At 43.3% G+C, this 18,686-nt stretch overlaps 1 protein-coding gene across 2 annotated transcripts in view; it reads left to right on the top strand.

Annotated features, from left to right (window-relative positions):
* The window catches only part of PREX1 (phosphatidylinositol-3,4,5-trisphosphate dependent Rac exchange factor 1), a 301,144-nt gene that overhangs the window by 143,732 nt on the left and 138,726 nt on the right, over window positions 1–18,686 (top strand). The gene's annotated exons all lie outside the window — the stretch shown is intronic.

Below are 18,686 nucleotides of genomic sequence, written 5' to 3'. Positions count from 1 at the left end.
GAAGTAAAATGCTGCAGCTCAGTTGTTATCAGGAGCAAGCAGGAGCATGAACATCACTCCTATCCTGCAATCTCTCCATTGGCTATCCATCAGTTACCTATGCTCAGTTCAAGGCATTGGTTATTACATACAAAGTTCTTCATGGCTTTGGTCTGGCATACTTATGGGACCACCTCCCTCCCTATGTTCCTAAAAGGCAGAGTCGCTCATCTGAACAGGGTCTCCTGCAGGTGTCAGGCTGCGCACAGGTGAAGTCAACAGCAGCCCGTACATGGGCTTTCTCTGTGGTGGCCCCTATCTTGTGGAATGACCTGCCTGAGCAGGTTAGGAGAGCCCTGACTCTCCTGGCTTTCTGTAAATGATGCAAAACTGAACTATTCAAAAAGGCTTTTTCCTCAAATGGGAGGGTTATATTGTAGGGATGGGGTCTCAGATGCTTCGCTGATGAGTTAGGGACCATAGACTTCATCACTATATTGCCTTACATATTATCTGTTGCTGAACTCCTATGTACCACCTGTGCTCCATGTCTGATGTTAGTTCTGGAACTGATTGTTCTATTTCAGTATTTTTTCTATTTTATATTGGATTCTTGCTAATACTTTGTCTGTTAAACTTGTATCTATTTACCCTATGGCGTTGTTTATGGAAATGTCCTTGATGCTGTATTGAAATGTACTTGATACCAATTGTATTAATCTCATACTGTGTAATCCGCCTTGAGTCTCAGTGAGAAAGGCGGACTATAAATGACATCAATTAAATAAATAAATAAATAAATAAATAAATAAATAAATAAATAAATAAATAAATAAATAAATAAATAGTAAGAAATCCTGGCTTTACTATAGAGCATTCACTAGAGCTACCCTTTGTTATTTCTGGGTAGCTCTGGGAATTGCCAGAACTCTATGGTAAGAACTTCCTATAAGTAGATGAGGCCTTATTTTTGGCAATGAGAACTGGGGGCAGGGGGTTCCTCACCCACTCTAGGGTCTTGGTAGCCTTAGCTGAGACACAGTGATGGAGCACCAGAATTATATGCAGGAAGTTTCAGGTTCATATCTATGACATCTTTAGTTAAAATGTGTCTGGGAGCATGTGTTGGGAAACACCTTTCTGTCCTTGATACCCTAGAGAAGTTTTGCCAGTCACATAGTGCTGAAATAGATGAATCAATGGTCTGATTCAGTTTAAGGGCCAAGCTACACATAATGTTTTAATGAGTTGGGTATGCTTTCCTGGAAGTCGTGCAGCAGCTCTGGGGAATGTTGCTTTTGAAGCATGCAGGGTCTGATTTGGCTCCTGGCTCCCCTGTGCCATTTCTCTGAACCAAAATGGTTCTGGTTGTGGGAATGATTTGCTCCGTTTTGCAGCTGTACATGCACAAATTGCTCCACGTCTAGGGAACCAGGGCCTTATTCGTTATTGTGTAGTTTGACTCGGAGATAGTCCAAAGACAGCTTTGTATCCTATCATATGTACACAGATTGCTTGTAACTGTGGAGCGGACAGCATCCATTTGGCAGAGTTATGGAAGTATGTTTTGTGTCACTTAAGAAGCTACATCCAACCACTTCCAGAATGTTGATGTTGGTTGATCCGTAAATAGATATATAATCCTCGCTGTTGAGTCCATTGGTTATTCTACACTTGGGGCCTAACTACATGTTATGTTTGTCCTGGGGATGTCCGTGGGATTTGTGAAGAAGCATGTTTTGAGGTTCTGTGCTTCCCAGGAACATAGAGAAAGTGGGCTTAGACCTTCCCTCCACATCATTTTCTCAACCAGAAGCATGTTATTTGCCCCATTATGGAAATGTAATGTGTATGCATGCGGCCCCCAGTGAGACAAATAGCAGCCCTCTAGTTTTTTCAGATTTAATTGAGCTCAGGTATGCCTAAGAAGCATGGAACATGAGAACATAATTCTCCACTGCACTTGGGGACATTCCTGTGGAAAAAGTAGCAGAATATATGACTTGAAGAGGAATGTGTGAAAAGTATGGTCCGTGAGGTGATATAAGGCAGCATATAATCTTTGTCTGTGGTGCTTTACCTCGCTCCTTGAATGTCATCTCTTGATGCTGCAATCCCTATGTGATAACTGTGTGTTTGAACTCCATGAGCATCAGTCAAGAATAAGCAGATTCAAAGACTGGGAAATAGTGGCAAACCTCATGTTGAATTTAGTTCTGTACTGGTTGGTTATGTGTATTAATGGCAGTGGCAATGTGTACAATCAGTCTTTCTTATATTTTGACGTATATTTATGCTGTAGCTTATTGGTTAAGTGGCTGGGCTACGAATCAACACTCTGCTAGTTCAACTTCCACTACTGCCATGAACTCTGCAGGTGGCTTTGGGTAAGCCACACCTCTCAGCCTCAGCTCCCCAGCTTTATTGTGAGAATAATGCTAACACTGACTGTGTTCAATGAGTGTGGCAGTAATCTATCCAGAAAGGCAATATATAAGAACAGTTTATTATTATTATTATTATTATTATTATTATTATTATTATTATTATTTTGTATTCATAGTCTGCCTTTCTCACTGAGATCCAAGGTGAATTACATAGGGCAAGTGAAAAACAATATAATCAACAGCTAGGACATTCACGGAACAACAGTTAGGAGATTCAGTGAAACAGATACCACAGGGTATGTTAGCTGAAAATTTGAACACAGAGAATAAATCTTTCTGAAACAAAACATAATTAATTACATGGCATGTTTAGCAATGTAGAAACTCCTTCGTAGGTGCATATCTACATCAGCAGTATACATTAGTGTAGTGTATAATCCCTTTCTCTACCAAGCATCTCTCTGAGCTATTTCTGAAGACACACCTTTCCTCCAACAATCCTCCATTTGATCCTACAACAGGTAGGTTAGGCAGGCAGGGAGAGAGTGACTGGCCCAAGGTGACCCAGCGAACTTCATGGCAGAGTGCGGCTTTGAGCCTGGCAGTGTCATCTAAAGCCCCATAACCCTTCTAAGCCTGTTGTCTTTGCTTAGGATGGCAATGTGGGTCTCCCAGATCTTAGTCCGACACCCTAACCACTACACTGCCTTGTTTTTCTCTCAGTATCTCTTCATTTCATCTTGTCTGTTTCATTCTCACTGGTGCTGATCTTTATGGCAAGCTGCCCTGTGTTTTCTAGCTGTCGTATGGAACAGCTGCCAAGCAGAGGCTGTTTAACAGTATATCTAGGCTGCTGCTATAACATATTGGCTGGTTCTTCAGGAAGTCAAATGAGCATCCTAACACATGCACAAGCTGTAGTTCAGCATGTTGGTTTAAACAGGCTTCATACAGGGTTCAGTCCAAGGTGGTGGCGAAATAGTATAGCAGAGGTGCAGTGTGAACTTTTTGATTTTTTTTTTAATTTTTAAAATTTCAAACACAAGATAAATACCATCTAGACTAGAGGCATAATATTCAGAGTTACATAAGGGAATAGAATAATTGAGAGGGAAAGGAGAAATAAAACAACGGTGAATCACCCTGTTAATGGAGGACTTTTCAACTTTATCTTGTACTATATAGAACTCAGAGAGGAAATTTTTAATGACATTTTTTCCTTTTTTCTAGTGTGGACTTTTTCTCAGCCTCAACGAACTGGGTGCTCTGAATATGCTGGGCCATATGTGGACCATTCCCACGCTCTTGTGGATGGCTCAGTTCATACTGGAGGCTATCAGCACCATATTTATTTTATTTAAAGCATTTTACCCCATCTTTTCTCCTAATTAGAGACCTCAAGGGAGTGAACAGTTTAAAAAAATTATCAACCAACATTTAAAAAACATGTATTAATTAATTAATTAATTCTGATTTTATTGCGATATATGATATGTGATGTTATCCGGTCTGAGCGGATGTAGTCAAAGCAGACTATAAATTTAATAATTAATTATTAAATTTATAGTCTGCTTTGACTATATCCGCTCAGACCGGATAACATCATATATCATATATCGCAATAAAATCAGAATTTTTAAAAAGCATAACATTCAGTAAATATAGAACTTTAGGTGGCACCCCATATCGCATTAACCCGACCAAAATATCCCTTGAGATGGGAACTGGCAGACAGTACCTAAAACAAGAATTAGAAGCATAAACAGGAAGGAGGGTCAGTCGGGAATACCAAGTGAAATAAAGAGGGTCTTCATCTACTGGTGGGAGATATGGATGGACAGGGATAGATTAGTCTCCCTGGGGATGGAATTCCAGTACTTGAAACAGGGCCTCCAAGGATGACCAATATGCTCATATAGGAGTAGGTGGTTCTTAAGTTATGGTGGTCCCAAGCTGTATAGGGCTTTACAGGTCAATACCAGCATCTTGAATTTGGACCACAAGCTAGTGTAGAAGGAACAAGACTGAAGGATGAGGCTCTTTCTCTTTTGCAATCACATTGTTTCAGTTCACTACCAGTTGAACCTATGAACTGAGGCTTAGCATAAGACGAGCCCTGCTGGATCAGGCCAGTGGTCCGTCTGGCCTAGCATCCTGCCTCACACAGTGGCTAACCATTTGCTCTTTGGGGCCATCAATGGAACATAGAGGCTGAGGCCTTCTTCTGATGTTGCCTCACACTGCTGTTCAGAGGCTCACTGCCTCTGAATGTGGAGGTTCCCTTTAGTCACCATGGCTAATAGCCTCTGATAGACCTATCCTACATGACTCTGTCTAATCCCCTTTTAAAGCCCTCTATGCTTGTCACTACATTCTCTCATGGTGAATTCCACATCTTAATCACTTTTGTGTAAAGAACTATTTTCTTTTGTCTGTCCTGAATCTAATGCCCATCGGTGTCACTGGATGTTCTAGTATTTGGGGAGAGGGAGAAAAAGTTCTCTTTGTCTACTCTTCCTTCCTTCCTTCCTTCCTTCCTTCCTTCCTTCCTTCCTTCCTTCCTTCCATCCATCCATCCGGCTCAGGATGGGTTACAACTAGACATGGGCACGAACCAAAAAAATTTAATGAACCAGCAGTTCGGTGGTTCGATCCCAAAGTCGCAAACTGCAACGAACATTTTCCGTTGCCGAACTGGTTTGCGGTTCGTGGGGTGCGGAATGGCCCCCGTGGCACTTAGAGAGCCCATATTCCTGGGGAGTCTTTTGCAGGCTCTCCTACAGCCATCACCCAAGTTTGGACAAGATTGCAAAAGGGATCTTGGAATTATACCCTCTCCAATTCAAGGCCCCCAGGAAACTCCCACAAAAATCCAAGCTCAATTATACTCTCAGTCTCTCTCCCCAAAGGCTAGCAAGTGGCAAGCAAGAGCTCTGTCCCACTCCACTGCTTGCTGAAAGTGAAACCCAGCCTGGGAGCCCATGGCTATTTATAAGCACAGGTCCCATTGAGCAACACAGGAGGTCTGTGTTTGGCCGTCAGAGCTGCCTGTCAGGGTTTGCAGGGATGAGATTGGAGTGCCCATGGCTACAGAACACCCCCTTCCCCCTCCCTCCCCTGGGTGTCTTCTCCCAACTTGTAACCGCTTTGCAGCTCTGTGGTTGGAAGGAAGACCTGCCAATCAAGCTAAGCTGGGCTTCCATTCGGTTTTCCAGGGCGACAGACAGAGTTCAGGCATTCCCCCGGCTCCGTTTCCAGGGGAATTGATTGCTGGCGCCTGACTGTCTGGCTTCCCGAACCACAGCCGAACACACCGAACCAGGCCTCTCTCGAACACTGGTTCGTTGGCCGTGGATAATCACGAACTGCCAGATTGCGATCGTGCGATCGCCAATTCCGTGGGTTTTTGAAGTTCGTAATGCAGTTCGTGCCCATCTCTAGTTTCAATTTCAATACATTTTAAGATCACAATAAAAACAACATCAAAATCAATTATCCCCAAAATACAGATTCAAAGCAGCGATTAGTGCAGCCCACCCTTGGGTAAAATGCACTAATTTCTACTCCATGTATAATTTTGTGAACCTCTGTCATGTTCTCTCTTAGTTGCCTCTTTTCTGAACTGAAATGTCCCAGACCCTTAAGCCTTTTCTCATAGGAAAGGTGTTCTAACCCTCAGGCATCATGGTTGCTCTCTTCTATACGTTTTCTAGTTCTGCAGTATCCTTTTTGAGATAAGGTGATCAGAACTGTATGAGGCTTAATATTGAGGCTTAGTATTGGTAGGATGCTCAGTTGCAATCTGTGCAATGTTGCAGAAAGTTTAAATGTTTTATTGCAAGCCCACTTGAATACGGGATGTGAATCTTAATAGTATAAAAGTGCTCCTAAGTGTAATTAGAATTGTTCCGCTGACATGGTTAGACTTCAGTGCATTCTGCCTTGTAAGTGCTTTTGTTCATGTTCACATAGCAAGAATTTATTTATGTATTTATTTTATTTAGAAAATGTATATGCGGTAGGTTTGAGAGCTGATGTAGCAAAGCAGATGTGACATAGAACACTCCTTGTTTAAATCTTAAAGTTTAGCCAGTGGTGCACAGGCTGAATCCCTGTCTGTTTGACTGTCAGTTCAGGACCCATTGTGGGTTCAAATGCAAACTTTTCTGTGGCCATGGTTTGGGCACAGTAAAGTGGCAGCTTAGTGGCAGAGAGCACATGCTTTGTTGAAGATATCCAGATCCGTCCCTGGCACCTCCATTTCATGAATCTGGGTAGCAGGTCACATTTGCCGGAGGGAAAAAATCATAGTATACCCTTTTCTGTCACAGGATTACTCACTACTATGTGAAAACCAGGCTTATTTCTTATTTCAGCAGAAATTTTTGGTATGGTCAACAGACCTTTAAATCACAGATGTTCAAAGATTTTTATTTGGTAGTGGTTAGGACCTAAATGGTCCAGGCTATCCTGATCTCATCAGATTTTGGAAGCTAAGCGGGGTCTGCCCTACATAGAGGTAGGCAATGGCAAACCACCTCTGTCTCTTGTTTTGAAAATCCTATGGGGTTGCCATTAGTTGGCTGTGACTTGATGGCACGTTACACCAACACAGAGTACTTAGGGGTTGTAGACTTTCAGAACCAGAGAAAGTCCTTCATGAACCAGCGAAGCTGCGTGCAGTTGTGAAGCTTTCAGGTGTAGTTAGGTGAGCCCTATGATAGGAACAAGGGAGGCAGACCCGGCTTGATTCTTCTATGAAAATGTATTGTCTGATAATAATAAGTTAATAAGTAATCACACTTGAGGTAGGTCAGTGCTGCAGGATATCCCGAAGTCCTATCAGCTTTAACATACCAAAGTATCTGAGTCAGATTGCAACAAATCTAAAGCCTTGCTGTAAAATGCTGCCTCAGGTTTTTGCAACGTGCTCAACTTAATCCTGCTGTGTATATTGACCCTGGACTAACTTGGAGTGTGGGGGAGGAAGTTTGTGTGTCTTCATTCCATGGATTTTCTTTGGGATTATGTGTGACATGGGGCTTGCTTAAAGCCTCTCTATGGGGAGAGGGTGGAGGAAACAGGTCAGAGGATGCAGGGATTTGATAAATGGGGTGTGCGCACATTCCTCATCAAGGACCTCCATCATGTTTACACTTCCTTCTATATCCCTTTTGGGGTCAGTTGCTTGGCTGACTTCCAGTTATTTTTATCAGAGGGTTGAAACTCAGAATGGAGTAGTCTGAAAAGCTGAGATTCTTCAGATTCACAGAGATGGCCTTCATTGGAGAGTCTTGTTATTAGGCAGTCACCTGGACTGTGACTTTGAGCTTCAAGTAGAGGATGTTGGCTTTGAATGTTCCCCAGTACAGAAAAAAATAACTTAAGTAAAAAACTTAATAATTCACGGGGACAGATCTTTTACTGCTATACTAGTTTTTTAGTTGCAGGGTATTTTTAATGTAGGGGAGCAAGAAAATTGTGAGACAGACTCTCGAGGTCTATTCAGAAGTGACTTTTCTGCTATCTGGTCAGACCGCCTCAAAACCACTCTACCCATTGCAGGTGAGCTAGTACTAATTTTACCTCTATTAGAATTGGCATTCGCCTGAATTATAAATTGTATTTCCCAGGGCTTAATGTGAGCTAAGACAAACCTCCAGAACCTGTTTTTCTATTATTAGGTTTCAGCTCTGGTTAATATAATTTGATAGTAAAGAGGAGGGCATATGGATATGGAAATGTGCAAAATGTGATCTTCAAGCGCATTCCTCCATTGTGTCCTCAGAGGCCACAGCTGCAGTCTCTGACACATAATGTGCTCGGTGCCCAAGCTTCTCCCTTCAGGGGACAGGTAGCTTACCTCATCATAGGTGAGAAATGTTACTAAAATTCAGATCCTCAGACATGCCAGAAGAAAGTATTCCCTGTAAGAGATCCTGGGCATTTTTCAGCACTCCCTGCTGCCTTCCTGTGGGGTGCCTACTGGAGTAACACCACCCAATTACTTGGATCCCTCTAATTGTCCTTTCTCCAGAGGTGTGTTACTCCTGGCTATGGTTGGAAAGCCTCTTCTGTGGGGGCAGCTCCAGGCTCTTCACACCAGAGCTTCTGTCAGTCCACCTGCTTCCATCCAGCCCAGAAGAAGGCCTGAAAATTATCTCCTCTGTCTGGCATCATGACATCATCCCTGTTTCCTTGTTGATGTTACTTCCTGTTTTAATGATCTACTGCTGGTGGAAGTTGCTGGGCCTGAAGCAAGAGCCGATATGCTGGCTTCCCCTTCACACAGAGTGCCGTGTACTCAGTACTGAGCAATTGCAGCCATCCCGCTTCCCAATTTGCATACATCAGATATTAGGTCTTCCAGGTCATGTTTCATAAATATGATACATAAATCTGCTACTGGGTACCTCTTTTTTTTTTGTAGGAACTAGCACTGATATAAACCACTCATTTGGAGCGGGTATACTAAAGGAAGCAACACCCTTATGTTTAATTCCTCCTACCCCAGTAGATCATCAATTACAGTTTGCCATATAGATCAGAACTATTAAACTGGGAGTTTCCCTGCCCCTGCCAGAAAATGCCATTAATGTGGATTGTGGGTCGGGAAGCTTTATCCTGTGATGGCCTTGACTCATGTGATGAATTCAACCAATGCCATGGCTGGGGACAGGACATTTCCCATGATCCACTGTTGTATATCTTATGAATCCTAAACAGAGGGAGTTTAAGGGTAGCTCTCTCTGCTTTCCCCCTGTATTCCCAAACCTGCTTCTGAAGCTCAGGGGAACCATTGGGAACGGAATGGGGAGGTAGGTGCAGAATTGGACGCAGAACTAGATTTCTGCAGATTTCATCCTCCTGATACAAGAAGAGGTAATTGGCAGAAATGCCCCCTTCTGCTTCCTCTGGGGTGTGAGCCTTATTGCATTCATGGATGAGCTTGGATAAGAGAGGAGGAGTGGATTTCCGCTCAGACGCTCCTCACCCATGTTCAGCAGCAATGTTTCATGAGGCTGTGGGGGAGAATGAAAGGGAAGAGATCTATTATGTGTGCATCGTCTATTCTTGGTTTGTAGGCTCCAACTCATCACATTTTAAATTGGGGGAATCTTAGTGATTTTGGGGCCCTAGGCAATGAAGGATGCGCCCATCCAATAGTGGTCTTAGATGTGGGACTGCCTGGCCAATTACTTGATCTGGGTATGTTTTTCCACTGTAATGACATTAAAAGACAAGGCTGATCTTGTACACTGGGGGTGGAGTGTTACCTGGGAGTGCAGTGGCACTGGCAGGCAAGGCAATCGTTAGAGTGGTCACCCAGTCACTGCCCTGGGGCAGACAGAGTTAGTAGTCTCCATGGTGGGCAGTAGTCTCCCCCTGGGTGTCCCCCACCCCCCACAACACAGGCCCCAGGGCAGCTGCCCCAGCTGCCTCATGCTTAGGACCAGCCCTGTTTTGAGTTGCTAAGAAACCCTAGTTAAGAAGACAGGGTAAGCTTGCTCTTGGCACTGGGACTTTCCACGGTAATTGTAGCATTGGCCTATTGAGTAATTTAGAGATGAATGCAAGGGGTGGCGGTGGTCATTAGGACACTGTACTAGTTTGATTCACTTTTGGTTGATTGATTGATTTAGAACATTTTTGTGCCATGTTTCCAGAAACCTGCTCAAGGTGGCATATGATATAAAAATAATAAAAACAAAACATTAACAGATACTAATTAAAATCCAGCCTTTTTAAAAAGAAGAAGCCCAGCCTAATATAGATCATAAAAACAGAGAACTGACAACTTAAAACAACTTTTTAAAAAATCCACCACTTAACTAAAAGTCTGGGTGAACAGAAATGTTTTGGCCCGATGCCGAAAAAAGAGCAATGCAGGCACCAGGCGAACCTCAAGGGGAAGAGCATCCCACAAGTGAGGGGCCGCAATGGAAAAAGCCCTGTCTCTGGTTGTCAGCTGCTTCACCTTTGAAGACGGGGACACAGCGCTCAGGGCTTGTGAGGCAGATCTTAACTGGTGGGCTGGACGATATGGGAGGAGGCGTTCCTTCAGTGTTAGCTGTATGTTTTATTTTGTTCCTGTTCTGTTGTTTTAAATTGTGTAAATCAAAGAGAAAGGCGGAGTATAAAGTCAGTAAGTAAATAAGTAAAAAAAACAAGTGGCAGAGTAGTGCTTTGAACTCAGATCTCTGTGGTCCGAGTCCAACATGCTAACCAGGACACCCCTCTGATCATCTTGATTTTAGGAAGGCACCATCCATCGTGTTGCTTGTTAAAACCACAGCAACATCACAATGGTATGTCTGCATCTTAGAAGAGTGGCAGGAATGCTGTTCCGTGGTGAGGCAGCTGTTATGTGGAGCCTGAAATAGCTGTTTCTCTTTAGAGTGGGCAACTTGTATGAACAAAAGGAAGACCTGGAGGCGGAGCAGAGATCCTGCCTTAATAACATCCTTTGGGTGGGAATTAGCAGGGCTTTCCTCTGTTCTCTTACCCTTTAATATAACAACAGATGTGGCCCATAGGAACCACACCCTTGGAGTCACTTGATTGACAGCTGTGCCATGCAGGGATCAAGGAGGCTTGCTGAGATTTTTGTTGTTGTTTTTTGCATCCAGGATTTTGCGGGTACTAGTCAACTCCATTTCAAGCCCATTCTTTTGGTAGCCATGCCTTGCAGCAGTATGAGCCACTTAAAAATACGGCTGATAATTATAAGCTACATCCTGGGCTGGGAGATCCTTGAGCTTCCAGGAAGGGATAACCTGCAGGCAGAAGCTGAACTGCCAGACTCCGAATCCACTTGAAAGGTAAATGCTAAACAGGGTGGCATTTGCAAGTCTTAATGATTGTAGGTGTCAGAAATGTGAAATGGGTAGGAGTACAGATAACGAGTGTGATGGAAATCTGACAAGGTGCCCTTTATCCCCCCCCCCCACCCCCACACTCCCTGGTTGTTTAAAAAGGCAGGATACAGTTAATGAGCTGGAGGTTAAGGTGCTAAAAAGCTAATCTTCCTAACTCCAGATTTATAGCTGCGTGAGCTCAGAGCTCTGCAGGAAAATTGAAATGATTCTATTTTTAATTTGTAACAATAGATGTTCATCCTGCAGTGATACTGGTTGTTAATTGTTTTGCAAAAGAGCAAAAGGAATAGCATTTAAAATAAGGTAGTACTCCTTTACGCTGTTTCCTCATTCTTATTTCCTTTATGAATTTGATGTTGGCTCAGATCCACCCGAGATTCTCCACTGATTGAAGTTGTTTGCCGGCTGAGCAAATTTTGGGCTGCAGCTGGACAGGGGAGGAAGATGAGAAAGTCATGGTCTATGGGCAGAAATCCTTCTCTCTGCACAAGTGTTCCAGTGGATCCAAGCTATGTTTCCATAGTGTACACTTAGGGCCTGTTTAAGCACTTAGAAAGCAATCCTTAGTAGATCTACTCCAGATCTTACTCAGGTCTGTTCAGTGGGACTAATTCCCAGGAAAGCATTCTTAGGATTGCGTTGTTGGCAGAACACACTAGTAAGGCTCAGTCGTACTATTTCAGACTGCTTATGGAGGTTAGTGTGTTTCAGTATTCCACCATGGTGAGGAAAAAACCCATCCCCGAGCCAGTTTGGTGTAGTGCAGGGGTGGCCAAACTTGCTTAATATAAGAGCCACATAGAATAAACGCCAGATGTTTGAGAGCTGCAAGACATGATGCATTGAAGTGACTTCAGATGAAGAGGTGGGTTTGGGGGAGTGTCCTGAAAGTGACATCACAGGAAGAGGTGGGGGTTTGGTACAGTATGCTGGAAGTGACATCATCGGAAGTGGTGGAGCTTGGGAAGAGCCATCACCTGACCTTTGACTTGGAAGTGACATCACGAAAGTGATGGCACATCCTTGCTAGGCTTCAACTCCAAAGTCCCCAGGTAATTTCTGAGTCAGACCTGGCAACCCCAACATTTTTATTGAAAATATGAAAGACATGGAAAGAAAAGGAAAAAAAGGCAAAAGGAGGGAAAGACATGGAAAGAAAGAAGGAAAGGGAGGGAAAGACATGGAAAGAAAGGAGGAAAGGGAGGGAAGGGAGAGAGGGAAATAAACTAAACTAAGATGTATGGCCACGGCAATACTCAGAGACCTTCGGGAGCCACGCAATATATCTAGAAGAGCCACATGTGGCTCCCGAGCTGTATTTTAGCCACCCCTGCTGTAGTGGTTAAGAGCACGGAACTCTAATCTGGAGAGCCGGGTTTGATTCCCCACTCTTCTACTTAAAGCCCGCTGGGTGACCTTGGGCTCATCACAGTTCACTGGAGCTCTCTCAGCCCCACCCACCTCACAGGGTGTTTTATTGTGGGGATAATAATAACGCTCTGAGTGGGTATTAAGTTGTCCTGAAGGGTGGTATATAAATCAAATGTTGTTGTTGTTGCTGTAGTAGTAGTAGTAGTAGCAGCAGCAGCAGCAGTAGTAGTAGTAATAATAATAATAATAATATAAAAATACTGTATCAAGGGGAATGTTAAGCAAAACTCTTCTTGAGGTATCTCTTTGACTTGCTGGTTTTCTGTATGCAGGAATTCATTTTTCATGTGGGAGCATTTCAACATTCAAGGCCTCTCTACAACCTGAAGCGATACAGTCCGTGCAAAGTCTTGCCGTTACCTATTTATCCTGCTGATTGTATGAAACGATTTTGTAGCCCAGTGCTCATGTACCATCGATACCTCAAAATTTGAGTTTAAATTTAACTTTGTTATTGTGCTAGGACTGAACTGGCAGAGCACCTTCTCAGCGGGTCAGTCTAGATGTTCTCAGATGGTATCTGAGTGGTGACAGCTTGTTGCTTTCCAGGGAAACCTTAGTCTAAGGGAACTCCCAGGAAGAAAAGGCACCTTTCTCCCCTTCCTAATTGTTACAATTTGTTAAATTTGAGTTAAAGAGTTGAGGCTGCTCCTCTGGGCAAACCATGCAGGAAGAGGCTTAACATACAATTTTGGTGATTTTACCACATTGCCACAGAGCGCAAGCATTAGCAGCAGTGTGGTTTGAACAGCCATAGCTACATGGTGAGTGGCTTCACCTGAGTATGTCAGTCACACTGATGGGCAACAGTGAAGTTATCAGTGTTTATCATTTATGTACCCACAAACCACTGAACACATATCAGAATTGCTTCCAGGCCAGATTGCCCACTGCATTAGCATAGCATCTTAGAAACCCACTTTTGTTCACATGCTACTAGGAATCAAGCCCAAATCCATTGCTGCTCCATGGCAGCTGCTGACTTAGCGATGCCATTTCTTCCATTTTCTGTGCCTCGAATGGGATGTGCTGTGCAAGGCGGCTTATGTGGCTCTCGCCAGAACAGAGGACTTTCTGATGCAGCAGCGGGAGAGTCACTAGGCTGGTTCAGGAGCCTCCGCATCAGCACCCCTCTCCATTAGGGCTTTTGGCAAGAAAGGGAGTATCACTTTTTTAAAAATGGCAAATGGAGGAAATGGATAACGTCACCCAGCTTGCAAAAAAATCCTGCCGCGGCCGAATCAAGGATCAAGTTATACACCATGCTTTGCAAGTTTGCTGGTTAATACCAATGTTTTTAGAAGCCAAATTCTGGTCACCCTCAGAGGACATCCTTGTGTGGTAGGATTATTATTATGACTGTGATGCAGATTGAAGATGGAGAGGAAAGTGTTTTGTGCACAGGTGGCAAAGGCTGTGGTGTCCCATGGTATCAGCAGAAGGTCTGCTGGCATATTTCAGGGAAACGACGCATCAGGAGCTTCCAGCCCCAAATCTCCACATCCAACCCACTTTATACATCTGTTTTTGAAGATGTATGCGGCTGTTCTCAGTGAGTGCCTGTCTGAACTAGGATTTATTTGTTTAAATCCTGTTCGGTTTTGTTGCCTGAATCACTTTTCTGAATTAACTGTGCTGTTTAAAATGCTGTTGCGCTCATGAACACGGAACAGGAAATGAGACTGATTTGTGCAATCTCTCTTTTGCGATTAGTCCTAGATTTTCAGTAAATTTGTTCTGCACCAGCATGCCATGTTTTATCACGCAAAGCAATGTGCAGAGCGAACGTTCCACTGTGCAAATTATTTGACATGCCCTCCAAGGGGAGTATTCTGAAATGCAGGGTGGAGGAAGCAGGGTGCTGGTGGCGGTATGCGGATGGTTATAATTTTCAGCAGCAAAAGTATGCGCTCTGCTCTATTATACAAATGAAGATGAGAAATCCGGAGCTGAGGAAGACACAGAGGGTGGTGGCTGCAGAGAGATAAAAACAAGGCACATTTCAGTAGAATAACATCCTCTCTTCTAGGAAATTTGAAAGATGGGCTTGGTTTTGAATCTCTCCCCCCTCCCCCATCACTTCAGAGAAAAGACAATTGTTTAGTGTGGTAGCCTGGAATGGCCCACTCGCTTTTAATGTTCTATTGTGTAGTCTTGATAGTATATTTGAATGTTACAGGGAAGAGTAAGGTTGGTATTTAAAAGGTTCAAAAAGGTTAGGAAGCCTGTGGAAGAACTTAGTCAAAAGTAGTTTGGCAGTTACTGCTGTTCTCTCCATTCAGAAACAATATACATAATTAGGGAGGCCAGGATCTCCTCTATGGCTGCCACCGGCAGCTCTCATAGCCTGCTGCCATTCCAAGCAGTGGTGCGATATAATTTTTGTTTTAATTGATGCTGTGTGCACCATGATGTTACTTCTGGGGGAGAACCCAGAAGTGATGAAGTGTAGCGCTAGGAATTGCCTAGGGTAGCTCTAGGAATCATGACACTCCCTATGTCCCTGCCCCAATGCTCCTGTTGGTTGCCTCCCTGGCAACCCTATATATAACCTGTAATGAAAATGTATCTCCAGATCTCACTTTCTCATGCAGTCACATTTGTATAAAGTTGATCTTAAACATGCTTAGTTTATTTTCCCTTTCAAGTACAATAAATCTGTTTTTTGTTTTAAAAATCTCTTGTTTTTCTCTGTGGTAAATCAGGGGTTGACAGGGTTAACTAGGAGTTTTTACCAGGGAAGGGCAGAGTGTGTGTCTCAGAAGTTCCATCATGATTTACCTCAGGAGTGGCTAACTGTAAATAGTACTAAGTACTGGCAGGCAGTGAATACATATATATTTGCCTCTTTTGCAATTCTGCTTGGTGATGTGATGTGGGTAGCAGTTCTCAGTTAATGTGAAAATCAGCACCACACTACCATCAGGAGGACAGTAGCACTGTACTGAGTGAGGGCTTGTCCCTCACAAAATATATTGCTGCCACCCAAGGCCACCACAACAATAGAATAAAAAGCACAGAACCCACATTCCTGGCAGGTTCTGAATCCTTTGGGTAATGTTAATTCGTTCAGGGCCCAGGGGTCATAGGATGCAAGGCAAGGCCCAAGAGCTGTTCGTTGTACCTTCTAGTATTGTTCATGGCTTTATACCTGCAGAGAAGAAGAGGTGGGAAAAGCTAAGCCTTGATAGTATATGGATGACAGTCTTGATCTCAAATCCCCCTCACTGCCAAAATCTAATATCTTCTTCTCTGATATCTTTCTCCCCTATATAATAATGTGTCCTTTAAGATATGTCACTGGGGTGGTGCTTTGGCCAGGCCTTTTTTTATCCTTTTTTTTTTTTAACAAAGCACTTCTGCTTCTATAGGCAAACTAGACTGCTCATAGCACAAGTCCTTTATATGTTTCCATTTTGAACACAACTTTCATTGGCAAAATTAGTCTTTATTAGGGCTGCCATTCCCCCACTGGAGGTAGAGGATCCCCAGCCCCTGTCCCTTGCTGCTGCTTACCTGGCTGACAAGGTGGGGGGGAGGGGGCACTTGGAAGGGAGGCACACGCGCAAACACTAAGTTTAGGAATGATTTTTAGTGATTCAGCCCTCAACGTGACTCATAGCATCCATGTTGTGCCATAAAAAGATGTCATTTTCTGGCATGACAGCTGGGCACGGGGAAAGTACCTATTGCTCCCCTGCCCCTACCTCTGGGTTTTGCCCCTGGGAGACCTGACAAGGCTAGTTGTTATATGTCTGGTCCCAGATGTAAGTTATCATCATCCTGGCTGTAGAATAAGCCAGGCTCTAACTTGAGCTTGTCCGAATGCACGCACTCTCCACTTGATACAAGTGATTAGCATAATTGCATGTGAGGTGTCAGTCATGACAACGTTTGTAGCTTCTGAAATATACTCACAGGATTATAGAACTTCCTGTGGCTGAGATTTGTAAACTCTCAGTTCACACATTGCTTTCTTTACAGTCGTAGACGATAGTCACGAGTAAATAAAGTGACACAAAGCAACTTTCAAAGCGGATGCTCTTCTACTGAACCATGCCCCCTCCACCTTACTCCATATCAGTGTTATCTACCATTTTGTAGTGCATTGCTGTTGCGGGTAATTTTTAACGAGGGAATCAAACCCCAGTCTAGACTGAAGAACTTTCATCAGGGGTTTGCTTTTCCCACAGACTTTACTTTGGGGAAAAGATGGGCTGTGTAGGCTAGAGAAACAATAGATCAGTGGACCTTGGCCAAACAAGATAAAAGAGAGAGCTGTTATTTTCACAGAAGAAGCAAAGAGTGTTCATATTTTGTAAAATAACACAAGTGTTGTTTTTAATTGATACATTCTTTTTATTATGGAAGGGTGTAATCTGCCTATGAAGGTATGGGAAAAGTCGTCATACTTGTAATTTTCCTATTTTAAGCATAAGTGGAAGATTGTGATGAGAGGCTCCAGAGGTGGTGTGTTTGGCTGGAATGCTACATGGCAGCTTGCATGCCTGGTTGTAGGGCCTCTCGGGGGTTAACGTAGACTAACAAAAAGAGCAGTTGTCCGCACAGTCAAGTGGAAGAGCCCAGCACAGGACCAAAAGACCAAAGCTGCCATTGGATCTGCCTTTTGCAATTGTCAGCTGAGAATTCAACATCAAGGTGGAGGCTGGGCAAGCATTTGTTGCACAGCCTGTTCCAGTTAAGCATCATTAGCCTTGCTCCCTTAATGGGGATTCCTAGCTGTTAGCACAAAATGTTTCTCCTGTATCAGTCATTTGAAAAAAAAAATCCATTGCAAATCTCAGATTCTATTCCTCTCCTTCTTCCCTTTCTAGAAGTAAAATGTGCAGCGCAGTTTCCTAAATGGTTTCTTTTAAACAAGAACTGTGACAAAAGGAGAAGCAAGAAAAAAAAAAGAAAGGAATTAAACTGATGAGCTTGAATTTGCAAAGAATCCGCTGTTTGTTATATGATTAGTACCGGTATCAGGAATATGTATATTTACAGCCAAGCTATGACCATGTTTCCAGAGGCCAAACTGTGAGGCTATGAGGCCGTGAAAAAAAGAGCATAAGGGACCAAGCATTAGTGCTCTGCAAGTCTCTTGAAAATATGCCTGGCTGTCTCAGTATTTAAAATATTCAGGGTCTCTTCCATGTGCATTTGGTTTTGGAGCAAATCATTTACATTGTTTAAGGCTATCACAGGTAACTCGGGAAGCAGACAGGCACTCTCCATAGTGGTGGCACCCAGCTCCATTGTGGACTTCCTTCCTCCATTTTCCATGGCGGAGACCATCAGTTAGAATGGAAGCATTAGCCAGGCACCCCTTCTTCATGGTTGCTCCTACCTCTAAAGCTTTACGATGTAATTGCGTGGGCTTGGATCCTGTGACTGCTTTCTGCGTGTACTAGATAGCTGGTGCCACAGATTTAGCTTCCTCTGCTATTACCATTTCCATTTGCACAAGATGAATGTTTTTCAGTGAGCCTATGAGCAAGCAGAAGTGCGTTCCACAGTGGAGGCTGTCCAGCATGCATGGAACACAGTTGTATAGGATCCAAGCTGTAGTCTTTTTTTTAAAAATGTAAATCACTTAGATGGCACCTGTGTTGAAAAGCAGACTAGATAAGAATTCATTCAGTTTTAAAAAGATTAAAAACCTGTTTCTGTTATTGCATCCCTTTATTGTGTGAGCAAAAACAACAACTTCGGAATGAGGGTAAATGGATGAGCAAGGCTGGACAGATGGGAGTAGGCTTGATTTTGAAAGGCAGATGAGGAAGCACACTTAACTCTCACATTCACTTTGTCAAGTGGACTCCTTTGTCCTATGTCTACAGAGAAAATGAAAGTGTTGCTGTCAGAGTGCGAGAAAAATCTGCCTTTCATCAGTATCACTAGCTTGGATCCACCAGACAACTTCCACGTGCACTAAGGTTCTTGTGGAAGTGTGGAAAAAAACTCATGATAGCTTCTTGTGCTAAAATAAGCATAACATTATTTTGAA

The sequence above is a fragment of the Eublepharis macularius genome, chromosome 5, assembly GCF_028583425.1.
Source record: "Eublepharis macularius isolate TG4126 chromosome 5, MPM_Emac_v1.0, whole genome shotgun sequence".
Taxonomy (NCBI): Eukaryota; Metazoa; Chordata; class Lepidosauria; order Squamata; family Eublepharidae; genus Eublepharis; species Eublepharis macularius.
This window is presented reverse-complemented; position numbering and strand designations above follow the sequence as displayed.